Genomic DNA, 13,404 nt, shown 5'->3' on the forward strand with positions numbered 1-13,404 from the left:
TAAGGTGAATATGACCACGGACACGTGGAGAGGACACGTAGTGCCTCAAAAACATCCCCCTCCTCCTCCAACAATGAAAACATTCTTGCCAAATACCTTTGCATTGGTCCGTCTGGTGGCAGTCCAAGAATTTCACCTTTACCGACACAACAAGAGAGCCCACCCACCATCCCCCCGCCACGGCCCACTTAATCCTGGCCACATTCCGAAAACCAACTAAATAAAACCACGCTACTAGGTCCGCAGTCGCCACCACATTCCCACCAACACGGTTACTGCTAAGGTACATATTACCACTCTGACTGGGGCATGCACTGTGGGCCGAAGCACACCTGTATTGTATGTGACGTTAGCTCTGCTGAGCAGGGCACTGCAATGGGATACGTTTATGTACCGCCGGTGGGTTCCAGGGAGCCACCCATGCTGTGGGTCCACAGGGACTTCACATTAGGGATTTGTACCTGCCAGTGTCTATGTATTAAAAACCCCGGTCAGACTGGGGCATGCAGTGTAGGCCGAAGACCACCTGCATTTAATTGGACGTTACCTCAGCTGTGATGGGCAATGCAATGGGATATATTTATGTACCGCCGGTGGCTTCCTGGGACCCACCCATGCTGTCGGTCCACTCGGAGTTGTAACTGCATGTGTCTACTTATAAAGAACCCCAGTCTGACTAGGGCATGCAGTGTGGGCCGAAGCCCACCTGCATTAAACCTCACGTTACCTCAGCTGTGCTGGGCACTGCAATGGGATTTATTTATGTACCGCCGGTGGGTTCCAGGGAGCCACCCATGCTGTGGGTCCACAGGGACTTCACATTAGGGATTTGTACCTGCCTGTGTCTATGTATTAAAAACCCCGGTCAGACTGGGGCATGCAGTGTGGGCCGAAGACCACCTGCATTTAATCGGACGTTACCTCAGCTGTGATGGGCAATGCAATGGGATATATTTATGTACCGCCGGTGGCTTCCTGGGACCCACCCATGCTGTCGGTTCACACGGAGTTGTAACTGCATGTGTCTACTTATAAAGAACCCCAGTCTGACTGGGGCATGCAGTGTGGGCCGAAGCCCACCTGCATTAAACCTGACGTTACATCAGCTGTGATGGGCAATGGGCAATGCAACGGGATATATTTATGTACCGCCGGTGGCTTCCTGGGACCCACCCATGCTGTCGGTCCACACGGAGTTGTAACTGCATGTGTCTACTTAAAAAGAACCCCAGTCTGACTGGGGCATGCAGTGTGGGCTGAAGCCCACCTGCATTTAATCTGACGTTAGCTCTGCTGTCCAGGGCACTGCAATGGGATTTGTTTATGTACCGCCGGTGGGTTCCAGGGAGCCACCCATGCTGTGGGTGCACACGGAATTCCCAGTTGTACCTGCCTGTGACTATTTATAGAAAACCCCGGTCTGACTGGGGCATGCAGACCCCTTGACAGAATGAATAGTGTGTGGCACATGGGTTCCCCATTGCTCTGCCCACGTGTGCAGCTCCTGATGGAGGTGGCACAGGATTGGATTTCTCATTGCTTCTGTACAGCATTGTGGGCTATTGCCCCGCACCTTTTAAAGAGGGTCGCTGCCTGGCCCTGCCAACCCTCTGCAGTGTGTGCCTCCGGTTCCTCCTCATGGCAGACGCACTTATAAATAGACATGAGGGTGGTGTGGCTATGAGGCCAGCGTGTGGCATGAGGGCAGCTGAAGGCTGCGCAGGGACACTTTGGTGTGCGCTGTGGACACTGGGTCGTGCGGGGGGGATTGGGCAGCATGTAACCCAGGAGAAGTGGCAGCGGAGTGTCATGCAGGCAGTGATTGTGCTTTGTTGGAGGTAGTGTGGTGCTTATCTAAGGTATGCCTTGCTAATGAGGGTTTTTCAGAAGTAAAAATTGTTGGGAGGGGGGGGGCACTCTTGCCGCTATTGGGGCTTAATAGTGGGACCTGGAAACCTGAAATGCAGCCCAACATGTAGCCCCTCGCCTGCCCTATCTGTTTCTGTGTCGTTTCCAGCACTTTCTTGGGTTTTGCAGATTTTCACAAATGAAAACCTTAGCGAGCATCGGCGATATACAAAAATGCTCGGGTCGCCCATTAACTTCAATGGGGTTCGTTACTCGAAATAAACCCTCGAGCATCGCGAAAAGTTCGTCTCGAGTAACGAGCACCCGAGCATTTTGGTGCTCGCTCATCTCTAAATATAATATATACTTATATAGAAAAAAGTTTGTAAACTGATAGTTCAGGGTAAAGTTCCCATAAAAATAAGTCCTAGGTGGTGCCAATATATTTTCCCCTTTGCTGCAATCCAGAGGGTTCATCAGGGAACAAAGAATGGAAGTAAAAAAATCCAAACAGTAGCGCGCCTTGTGCTTCCTGACCCAAATGTTATGTGACACCATGATGGCAAGTGTGGTTCTAACCATCTCAGGAATGCTATTTAAACCTAGAAGACGTGCCCATAATATATACCAAACGTGGTCACATGACTCACACATCGATACATTTTCCAGACATAACCCAGACATTAACCCATTTAGTACAGCAAAAGTGCAATACTCTTAGCCAAGTCATAAATTCCACCTCCACAATGCAATTGGCTGTGATTGCTTCTTTGACCGCTGCTCAGCCAATCAATGCAGTGCTCGATGAACCAATCACAGTCATCGTATTGGTTCATTGAGTGCTGCATTGATTGGCTGAGAAGCACTCGAAAACCAGTCAGAGCCATTGCTTCTTAGAGGCGGCATTAATGAATCCTGTAACCAGAGAGTGATCTTCTGTGGGCAGCCAGGACTGCAAGAAGCGCATTGGAGCTGTAGAGAGCAGTAGGAGGGACCTGGACTGAGCCTGCTAGGTAAGTATAATAAGACATCCCTCAAAAATAACACCTAGCACCACTTTTGGTGCAAAAATGAATATAAGACAGGGACTTATAAATATGGTAGTTTTTGCCGAAAGCACCCTCATCTAAAAACCAGAAGTATCACTTGTTGATGGGGTTCACCATCATGCATTCTGCTATAACCCCTAGGTCCCAGGGAGCAAATACAGCCAATGAGACAAAAACAACAAATCTGTTCTGTATATGCTATAATAAAATGACTTAATTTTAAGAATTCCCTGCTGGTAGAGAGTCAAAGAGAACTTTGTTAATTTTTGAGCAGTTTTCCAGTAGATAAATACGACTTATGGATATCTGCTGCTTGATTTAGTGAATTTGACTGAGTTGCATTTCATGAAGAAATGTTGGTAACGACTGAGGTCACGCAAGCATCATAGTTTGCTTATAATGGCGCTATGACAGCTATGTCAGATCCAGTTTAAAATCAATACCCCATTGACTTTACTAGAGCCAATACATAGGATTAGTGCTGCAGATTGTTCTATTTACACCATCAAAAATATTGGAAAAACTTAGATGAAATCCTGTAAAATAGGTTGTCCAAGCAAAACACATTTTTGTCTGTCTGCTCAGCCTGCTAGAAAAACATAAAAGAAGCCATACCACCTAAAGTGCTCTCCCGCCACTCCCATTACTGGTTGCACTCCTGCTGCTGTAATGAGGTCACCGACAACAGACATGTGACTGCTGTAAGCAATCACCAACTTGCTTCAGTAGGTCACATGTCTCTGTGTACTTATGTCATCTCAGCTGGAACAGGAAGTGGAGAACAACTGAGGACTTGGCACCAATGGAATTGGAACAGAAGGAGTCTGGTGAGTTTGACTTCTTTTATGTTTTTACAGCAGGTGCAGCAGATTTCCAAAACTTTACTTTGCCTTTAATACAGATGTGAACTAAGTCATGCATTAATAAAACTAGACTGTATTCTTCAAAAAGAGAGATGGAATAATTAAACACAAAAATAAATTTTATTGTTTTAGAAAAAAATATGTAGTGCGTAGAGAGACAGCAACAATTCAATAACTTTGCATGTGTTGGAATTAAAGGAAAGGATTTCACATTTTCCATCTTATCTGATTGATTCAAAACAGCCGAGTAGAGGAGAAAGGAAAGCTAAAGTCCACCACAGACCAAGTGTGGGCCTTCCAAAAATTGTTTCTGGTATTCTCACCCAATAACTGATCATAATGTTGTCTGTAGCTAGGTAACCCTAAACCGTCCTGACTAAATTGCACTTGTCATCAGAGGAATCTTGCTGTTCTTTTAAATACACAGTGGACGCTCCCATTTACAAATTCGCGGTTAATAAAATATTCCATCTCTATATTAGTTTCCGATTATAATCCTCCCTTCATCATCTGGCTTTTATTAGCAGCCACTGCCTAAGTGATTTATATTTCAGAATTTCCTCCTTGGCAGTATTATAAACCAAAAAAGTGTGAAAAAAGCAAAACACAATAATTGTGGCTAATCAACTTGTCTAATGTTTGGAAATGTTTTACAAAGTTCTTACTAGATCCTAGATTGAGTCACAGAAGGACTGTCCTTAAAACTTAACCTTTATTTTAAATAATTAAAAATCTTATCACAAATTTTCATGATCTATCAAATATACAAATCTACTGTGACAGAAAAAAGAGGACCAGAGTATAGATAATACATTCTGCCTAAGGCCCCCTGCACACAACCGGCTCAGATTATGAATGCGGGAATCTGACTTTGGCCCCAGCGGGTGACCTGCGTACCTTTCTTCTTTCCTCCTTATAAGTGCCGTAGGACGTGCGCAGTACAGATTTTCCAACGCAGTCGCAAGGCGATGACGCTGAAGCCGTGACTTGTCTGCAATGTTACTTGTGGATCGGCCACGGGTCGGATAGCTTGAATTAACTTCAAGGGAAGCCGTCTGTGTGGACACCCCAGTAAAATAGAGCATGCTGTGATTTTTCCTCTGTGAGCGGAAAATCGCAATTGATTTCCGCTCGTGTGCAGGAAAAAAAATGGAGGGTATCTGCTGTGGAACCTGGAGGCGAACGCCCAACCTGGATTCCACGATGCAAATATGCCCATCACTTATCTAGCTCAAAATATCAGAAGTAAAAGCACTACATGCAGTATTTTTCCTTCTGTCCAAAAGCGTGGCAGCTAAACGGAAACTAAACGAACCACATCATAGTCAATGGAGTTTGTTTGGTGCTGTTCGGTTTAGACTACTATGGTGGTCACTATTACCATTGAAATGGTGTACAAATAAGCAGGTTTCCTGCGTACTCCCTGAGTATTTGTGCCCACCCATTCACTTCAATGGCTTATTGCAGTGTGTAATTCGCCCCAACAAGGTCATGCTGTGTATTTTTTCATGCGATTGTACATTGTGTGAAAAAAAATACGCACATGTGAACAAACTCATTGAAATCCATGGGTTCTATTTACTGCATATTATGCCCACAAGACATCTCAGTCATTGAAGACCGTTGCAAAGGGAAGTACAATCCGAAAATGATGGGAGACTTTTGCTGATTCTTACAGAGGGAAAGTAATGTTTCTTACAGGAGGAAGTCAAGATCCTGGCATCATTTTCCACCAAAAACAGTTAAATACTAATATTACGGCACTTCCAAAGTGTTATCATTGTAAACAAAGGGAGGAAATGGTTCATAACTTGTAAGTGAGACGCGCTGCTAGCATTCAATGTTACCGGCTGGATCAGCAGGGCTTAATTTTATAGAAACATATAAACTACTCTGTTATAAACATTTTTTAAAAATGGTTTGCACAGTGAGAATCGATGAGCATAAAAAGCCCATTGTGATGCATGCCGTTATTTGAACCAGCAGCAGAAAGGTGGAACTAACCTATACATCATCTCAGGATCTAAATGTGGTATCTACAGCTATTTGTTATGTTAAAAAAGTTACGGGAATTACTCTTTTGGTTGTTTTCTGCATATGCTCCCATATGATCTACAGTCCATATAGGACCTAAGGAAACACGTTAGAGATTGTTTGATTAGTAGCCACATGGGATTCTTATGCTGATGTACTGTGGCCGACTAAGTGCATCATTTACAAGTGATGATGATTATTTTTGCCCCACATGACTGTGTGTTTTTAATTCCTTGACATACTGTACCATTGTGCTATGCTGTACGTGTGCCCTAAAAGAGTATATTCACACATGGCACATGGCAAAAGATTTAAACAAAATCTGTACTGCGCATGTCCAACGGTGAGCCACCGCAGTCATCTGCAATACAGAAAATTACAGGTATGCGGGGTTGCTAGACAGGGACAGGAATCCAACCAGTTCGTGTGCCGCTGGCCTGAGATTCACTGCTGCTGCTTTCTGGTTCATCATTTTTAGACCGTGTTCGCGCCTGTAGTGGATCCAAATCTGGTGAGCAGCTGTGAGTCTAATAGCTGTGTCACATGGAGCTCCGGTGCTGAGGGTTGTACGGTCTAGATTCCTCATGCAGTCATATAGATGAGGATTTAGATATTTTATGGTAATTCCCTCTAAAATATCTAAAAAAAACCCTGTGCAGCTAAATTTACTGAAATGTTTTTTGCATGATGTGCAAGCACCGCAGTATTGGCTCCTGTTCCAAAGTATAGTAAAGGTGCTGGCAGGTAGTATTCAACCCCTAGGAAACACTCTGAGAGGCCTTATTCTAATAAACCCTGTTGGGTTGCCCCACAACTATCCTACACAGTATACAGTGGCATCTCTATATGTCGGATATCAGGTTGGGCGAAAGAGTATGCCTGCACAAGTCCTTTAATTAATGCAACTGTGCAAAGGTAGGCAATTTCTAATTAGTCCAGGGAAAATATTTGAGGCTGCTCATATAAGCTGCACAAAAGCATATAGACCTCCAGTGATTGCCATGAAGGCTAGGCGGCGAATGGACCTGTGCAGGTGGCCGCTGGGAATCTGGGGATATCATGATATCTTTATGGCAGAGATCCATGGCATGCACAGGTAACCTTATACAAGCAGTGCATGAATGAATGAATGAATGAATGAATAGCTAAGCACTAGCTGTAATTGGCTGAGCGCTCAGCCAATAGCTAAGCACTAGCTGTAATTGGCTGAGCGCTCAGGCAATCAGCACAGCACCTTCAGGAGGTGAGGATTTTTAAATCCCCGCCTGCTGAAAGTGCTGGATAGCAGTGCCAGGTAGCCAGCCGGAGGACGCGTCTTAGCGGCGAAGAGGTAAGTTAATTATTTTTTTTTTTTTTAACCAGTTAATGAGGATTTTTAGGGAAGGGCTTATATTTCAAGCCCTTCCCCGAAAATCATACTGCGGGTCTTGCCACAAACCACTGCTTTCAATGGGACCAGGAGCAGCGCCGATCCCATTGAAAGCAATGGGATAGCATGCTGCACTTCTGCCACAGCTGTCATAGCTGTGACAGCTGTGGCAGAAGTCCGTGGTATTCTCCCTATGTTTTCAATGGGGCTAGCGCTGCAGCCTCGTCTCTTTCCAAGAGGCTATTGAAGATCCAATATAGAGTGGTAGAGATCTCTTTATCAGTGACATTTTCTGGGATTCCGCGTACACGAATGTTGTTACATCTAAAGCAGTTCTCCAGGTCGTCTATGTGGATTTGTTGGAGATACAGTTCTTTATGTTTGTCAATTAAAATATCTTACCTTGGTGAGCAGAGCCTTGATGTATTTTTTTATGTCTGAATTGGCGGTTATTAGCAAGTGATTTTGGTTATCTTCTTCTAATGACATCTGCTTGGATTAAATTGTGAGAGGAGTGTCTTGGGAAGAAATTCCAGAAGTTTGCACTGGAGCTTGAGGCTTTTTAGGCGGCTTAATGTCCCTGTTGTTGTTGCTGACTACGGATTTTGTGGATTTACCCATTTTGCCTGTCTGAGTACAATTACGCTGGAAGGAATAGAATAAAAATGTGTTTACATGTCATGTTTTATAGCAACAGCGTTTTCCAATCTTGTGTTTGAGAAACTATTGCAGGTTGTTATGTTGCATTTTGCCACTAGGTGGAGTAGGAGTCCATACATAGTATTTCCAATAGAACTGAGCAGCGCTGATGTAGGGTGGAGCGATAGAGTGGTTCTTAGAGGTGTGGAAATTCTGGATATAGGTGCTTAAGATGATATGCTTGAATAAAGAAATTTGCCCACCATCTTTATGTATCTTGATTGCTGAGGGGGCTGCAGCACGTTTTCTCTATACAGCGCTTAATGTTAACAGCTCTATCAGGATGCCCTATGTCTTCTTCCCTCCAAAATAGCCTCTAGTTTTATTGCGTAGCTCCGCCCCGTCATGTGTGCCGATTCCAGCCTCCTGATTGGCTGGAATCGGCACACGTGACTGGGCGGAGCTACGCGATGATGCGCAGAAGGGGGCGGAGCCAAAACACAGCTGCTGCCGGACCGAGCCGAAGGCAGAAGACCCTTCTGCGCAAGCACGTCTAATCGGGTAATTAGACGCTGAAGTTAGACGGAGCCATGGAGACGGGGAGGCCAGCGCAGGGAAGGTAAGTGAATAACTTCTGTATGACTCATATTTAATGCACGATATATATTACAAAGTGCATTAATATGGCCATACAGAAGTGTATAACCCCACTTGCTTTCGCGAGACAACCCCTTTAATGTATAGACAAACAGTGCACTTTCTACATTTGAACATCTTCCATGGTTAACAGTCCAGCCAAGAGGCACCACTTTTTGGTCTCACAAAGTGACTATGCACCAGTCTGTCACTCAGGGACCTACCTCACCTAAATGTAACTATGGGTCGCACCCTGATAATATCCAAAATATCCTCTTCACATCTCAAAAAGATTTGAGAGAGCAGCACTCCAGGGATTTTCAATAAAATAGAAATCTTTATTGCCCCACAGAAACAACGTTTCAACTCTCTGCTGAGAGTCTTTGACAAAGACTCTCAGCAGAGAGTTGAAACGTTGTTTCTGTGGGGCAATAAAGATTTCTATTTTATTGAAAATCCCTGGAGTGCTGCTCTCTCAAATCTTTATGCTGTTTAAACGAAGGTCCAGGATCCAGGACCTTGAATTGAGCGCGCACTGGTTATGAGGACGGTCCTCCCTTACATACCATAAGGTAAAGAGTGTGCTGTGATCCATTCAACATTTTTGTAAAACTCTTCACATCTCAAGATGCCCCAATGTTTTGTGAGATATTCAATACTGCCCTATTTCTTTCATCAAATGTCCCTACAATCCAAATAGCTTCCTCCTTCCCCTGATCCTTTTTAGAGACCAAAAGGCTAGACCCATTATAGCACAAAGCCTGCTGGAATACCAGGATCCAAGTTTCCTTGGGGTAACCCCTCTACAAAATACTTTGCCTAAAATCTGAAAATTAGTACAATAACGTTTAATGTGCAAATATTGGCTGCCCCATTGTAAAAAAAAGCATTGCCCAAAGTGAGTTTATGATACATTTTCATTTTCAAACTATCCTGTCAATCCTTTACAATCTCTAGATCAAGGAAGGAAAGTTTTTCCATATCAATTTCTAATGTAAATTTAAGACCAACATCATTATTGTTCAAGTGTGCCATAAATAACCCAAATAATTTGATTAGAATATTCCAAAAGAAAAAAACATCATCTACAAATCTCCCGCAAAAGAGGATCTGAGAGGCCCATCGTGAATCATAATCATTAAATACCATAGTGTTCTACCACCAGTGCAGGAACAAATTGGCACAGGTGGGAGCACATGGACTTGCCAGGGCCACGACCCAGAGCTTGTGAAAGAATGTGGTATCAAATAAAAAAGTTATCATATAATACAAATTCCAATATACTAACAACAAAGTTATTGTGCGCAGCAAACTGTACCCTACGGGATCGCTGAAAATATTTGGCAGCCTCAATGCCCCATTTGTGGAGGATGCTACTGTAGAGGGCCTCTATATCAATTAATGCCAACTTTATGTCAGCAATGAAACGGTATCCCCTCTGTCTTTTGCAATAGATCAAATGTGTCTCTGATGCCATACCAAAACTGTTCAGCATCTTGGCAAGATAAATACTGGTATTCTATGACATTGACCCCACCCCTGATGCTATTGGTTTACCCTACAAGGGACTTAATCCCTTGTGAATTTTTAGCAAAGCATAGAATGTAGGGGTGATTGAATTAACATGTGTCATAGATTGCAGTTCTCTTTTGTCTATTATTCTATTATATCAATCTATTGAACGCAGAAGACAAAATTGCTTTTAGTCTACGACAATACTCAATCGTGGGGTCTCCTAGCAACAGCTTGTAACAATCACGATCTCTAAACAATGCTTGACACATCAATAGATTTATATCTTGGCTTAATATCACAACATTTCTCCCCCTATCAGATGACTTACTTATTATTGTTGGGTCCCACTCCAAGTTGAACATTGCATTACATTTATCCTAACTGAGGTGGGACACCCACTTGGTATACGTATTCGCATGATAATGAAACCAACGGTCCCGGGGGGGGTGGGGGATGAAGGAACCCTCTGCCATAGCTGTCACAGCTGTGTCTGGAGAGAGCAATGTTCTCCCTATGTATTCAATGGGGCTAGCGCTGCTGCTGCTGGCCCCATTGAAAACAGTGGGTGATATCCCCCATTCTTCTTTGCGAGGTTACATTGAAAAAATCGCAAATGAGAATGAAACCATTGAAAATCATTAATTTCATTATCATGCGTTTTCACTCACTCTCGCATCGCAAGGCTATCGTATAGCAAGTGGGTGTCCACCCTTAAATTATTTGAGTAATGTTGGTGTTTATTAGCAAGACCCTCCAACTCTGTGGTTACCAATCTGTAAGAGATGTCTATCACGGATGTGTCCATTGGGAGTAACATTCTAGTGCTCAGTATATCTGTGAACTGCCCTGTCCTTTCCTATTCTGTCTAATTCCTTTAACAATGACAATAGGTCCGATAACCACAAAACATCTTGTTCAGTAATACACAAACGGATACAATCCAGTACATCATTCTTCCTAAACTTATGCCATTTAAGGCATTTGTAGAACAAATTCATATCCATACAAAATCATTATACATAAAAGTTGGAGCAAATGAAGGTCCCTTTCTTTATAAATCTGATGGTGTGCGATGTGATAAATTTGCAGTATCTGAGGAGCGGGCCCTCAGTCTAGGAGACAGCAGGGTAGAATTTGAGCCTTGTTATAGGGCTCTGCCATCTCCCACCCTGAGGGTGTCACGGGACTCATCCAAGTAGCTGAGGGAAGGCCTACAATAGGGTAACCCACTGTACGGTTTACCTTGGCGATGCGTTGTCATGGGTGACGCCACCGTTCCTTCTGTGTCTGTGTGTGGATCCTTGCTGGGCTAGGAATGGAACCGAAGACTTCTTCACAATCACTCCCAAACCCATATATATCACATCCTCACATGACTCCAAACTTACAACATAAAACGTTACATTTCCAGACAGAGACAGCTCATTTGTAGACATTAACCCATTTAGTGTTGCAAACTTCAATACACATTTTGCTGAATCACTTCTCATTCAAAGACAGTGTACAAAACAATACACGTAACATATACTGGACATTATGGAAAGGCCCCATTGTTCTGGGCCACTACAGCCCCCCCTACTTGAATCAAGCCACCTCGGCGCCTCTTTAAAACAGAGTAGTATATTCGGAGCGTGTCAGTTTCAACATGCTACTCAAAAATCACTTGAGGGGCTCACTGTACAGTCATGGAGGGTGCAAGGCATAACCTTAACACTTACTCCCCCCTGGTTACTACTCAGAGCTTACCAATCCCAGAATATATAAACTACCTAAGAAATCACTTTCTTTGCAAATAATTATTTACAACAGTGTGTATGTGAAGTGGCATGGCCATAACCAGCAAAGATTATTGCTAGGTTGGACTGAATCCAAGATGCACTAGCATTGCTATGGGGCACTTACATAATTCCTTTCCCCAAAGACTAAAGTATAAAAAATGAATACAACTCTGGAGCTATACAAAAAATAGAAGAGGGTGACTGACAGGTTTAAAGAACACAGGATAAGTGGAATGACCATCACTTTCCCGGAAAAGCCTACATGAAGAGTGGTAACTTTAAGTCAATACCCCCAACTGAGTTTGAGAAATAATGATAATGAGGCTGCATCCCCTGTGACAGACAAAATGGTAAACAAACATTGACTCACACTTAAGTGGATTAGGAGGAGACATGTAGACTGGAACCTCTCAAGCAAATTTGCATACAATACATTCATGCACAAGCATAGTTTGGCAGTGCAGATAAAGGCTCATTTAGATACAACGATTATTGCTGAAAATTTGCTCAAAAGCCAGCTTTTGAGCAATAATCGTTGTGTGTAAATGTGCACATCTTTCACTTTTCTGCCGAACAATGGATTCCAGTTTGGCATGAAATCCATCGTTCGGCAGAACAGCTGATAAGATGGACCGCACGCTGTGTTCGCTCGGGGAACACTGATTACAGCTAATTACAGCTGGCAGAACTAAGGGAATGTATTCAGCAAACAGCAAGTGGTGTGTTCTCTTAATACAGTTCCCGGAGGCTCACACGCTACTAATTGGTACTGATATGCATTAGTACTAAGTAGTAGTTTTAAGCAAAATGATCGCTCAGAAGCAATCTTTTGAGCAATCATCTTTGTGTCTAAATGTAACCTAACTTTACTTCTTCAAACATTCTTTACCCTCCTGCACATGGCTTAAACAAATAAACGTTGCAATGACATGGCAAAATTTATATTAGGCAAAATATTGCAAAATGATAAATATACATATAATGTTTGCATAAGAAAAGTTATGCAAGGGCAATATTAACTTTGTAGCCCATTTTGGGGCTAATGGGAACAAAACAAGAGTCCCTTCACAAGAGTACATAATCACGAAAGTCTTTGCTTTCAGCACCAGGTAATTTTACGACACAATGTGGTCTTACTGGCTCTTCTACCTCCGAATTAGTACCATACCCTGTAGGAGTGGGCATACTGCTCCACGAACTCTCTCCAATTGATGCAGAATGAGACGGACTGTCTGGGTCACGCACTCTTACCTCCTCATACAGGATCTGATCAAATGGCTCAGAGCAGGTAGAGTCTGACTGCCGCCATGTCGCAGGAAAGTCCTAAGCAGTCTCTTGGAGTTTTGCAGTAAAAGGCAATTCTGGAGGGCTGGTGAGAGGCCGCCGCAGGCTTTCAAGGTGACCGCTCTGGCTAACGTCTGTGAACTAGCGCTTTACACCTGGATCACTAAAGTCCCTGATGAAAGGCCGTAGTGCCGTAGGGATGGCCACTCTGGCTTCCAAGTTGTATTCATGGATCACAATTCACGGGCTGATATGGCTTGTGGCATCCTTCCTGAGAGGCCTCCCCAGATGGCCCCAGTAACGGTTCCTCCTCCAAGGAAATGGAAATAGGAAGTGACCCCCGTACTTTTCTCATAGCCTCAGCGGGAACATAGAGGCGGAAAACTTTC

Source organism: Eleutherodactylus coqui, chromosome 1, assembly GCF_035609145.1.
Source record: "Eleutherodactylus coqui strain aEleCoq1 chromosome 1, aEleCoq1.hap1, whole genome shotgun sequence".
NCBI lineage: Eukaryota > Metazoa > Chordata > Amphibia > Anura > Eleutherodactylidae > Eleutherodactylus > Eleutherodactylus coqui.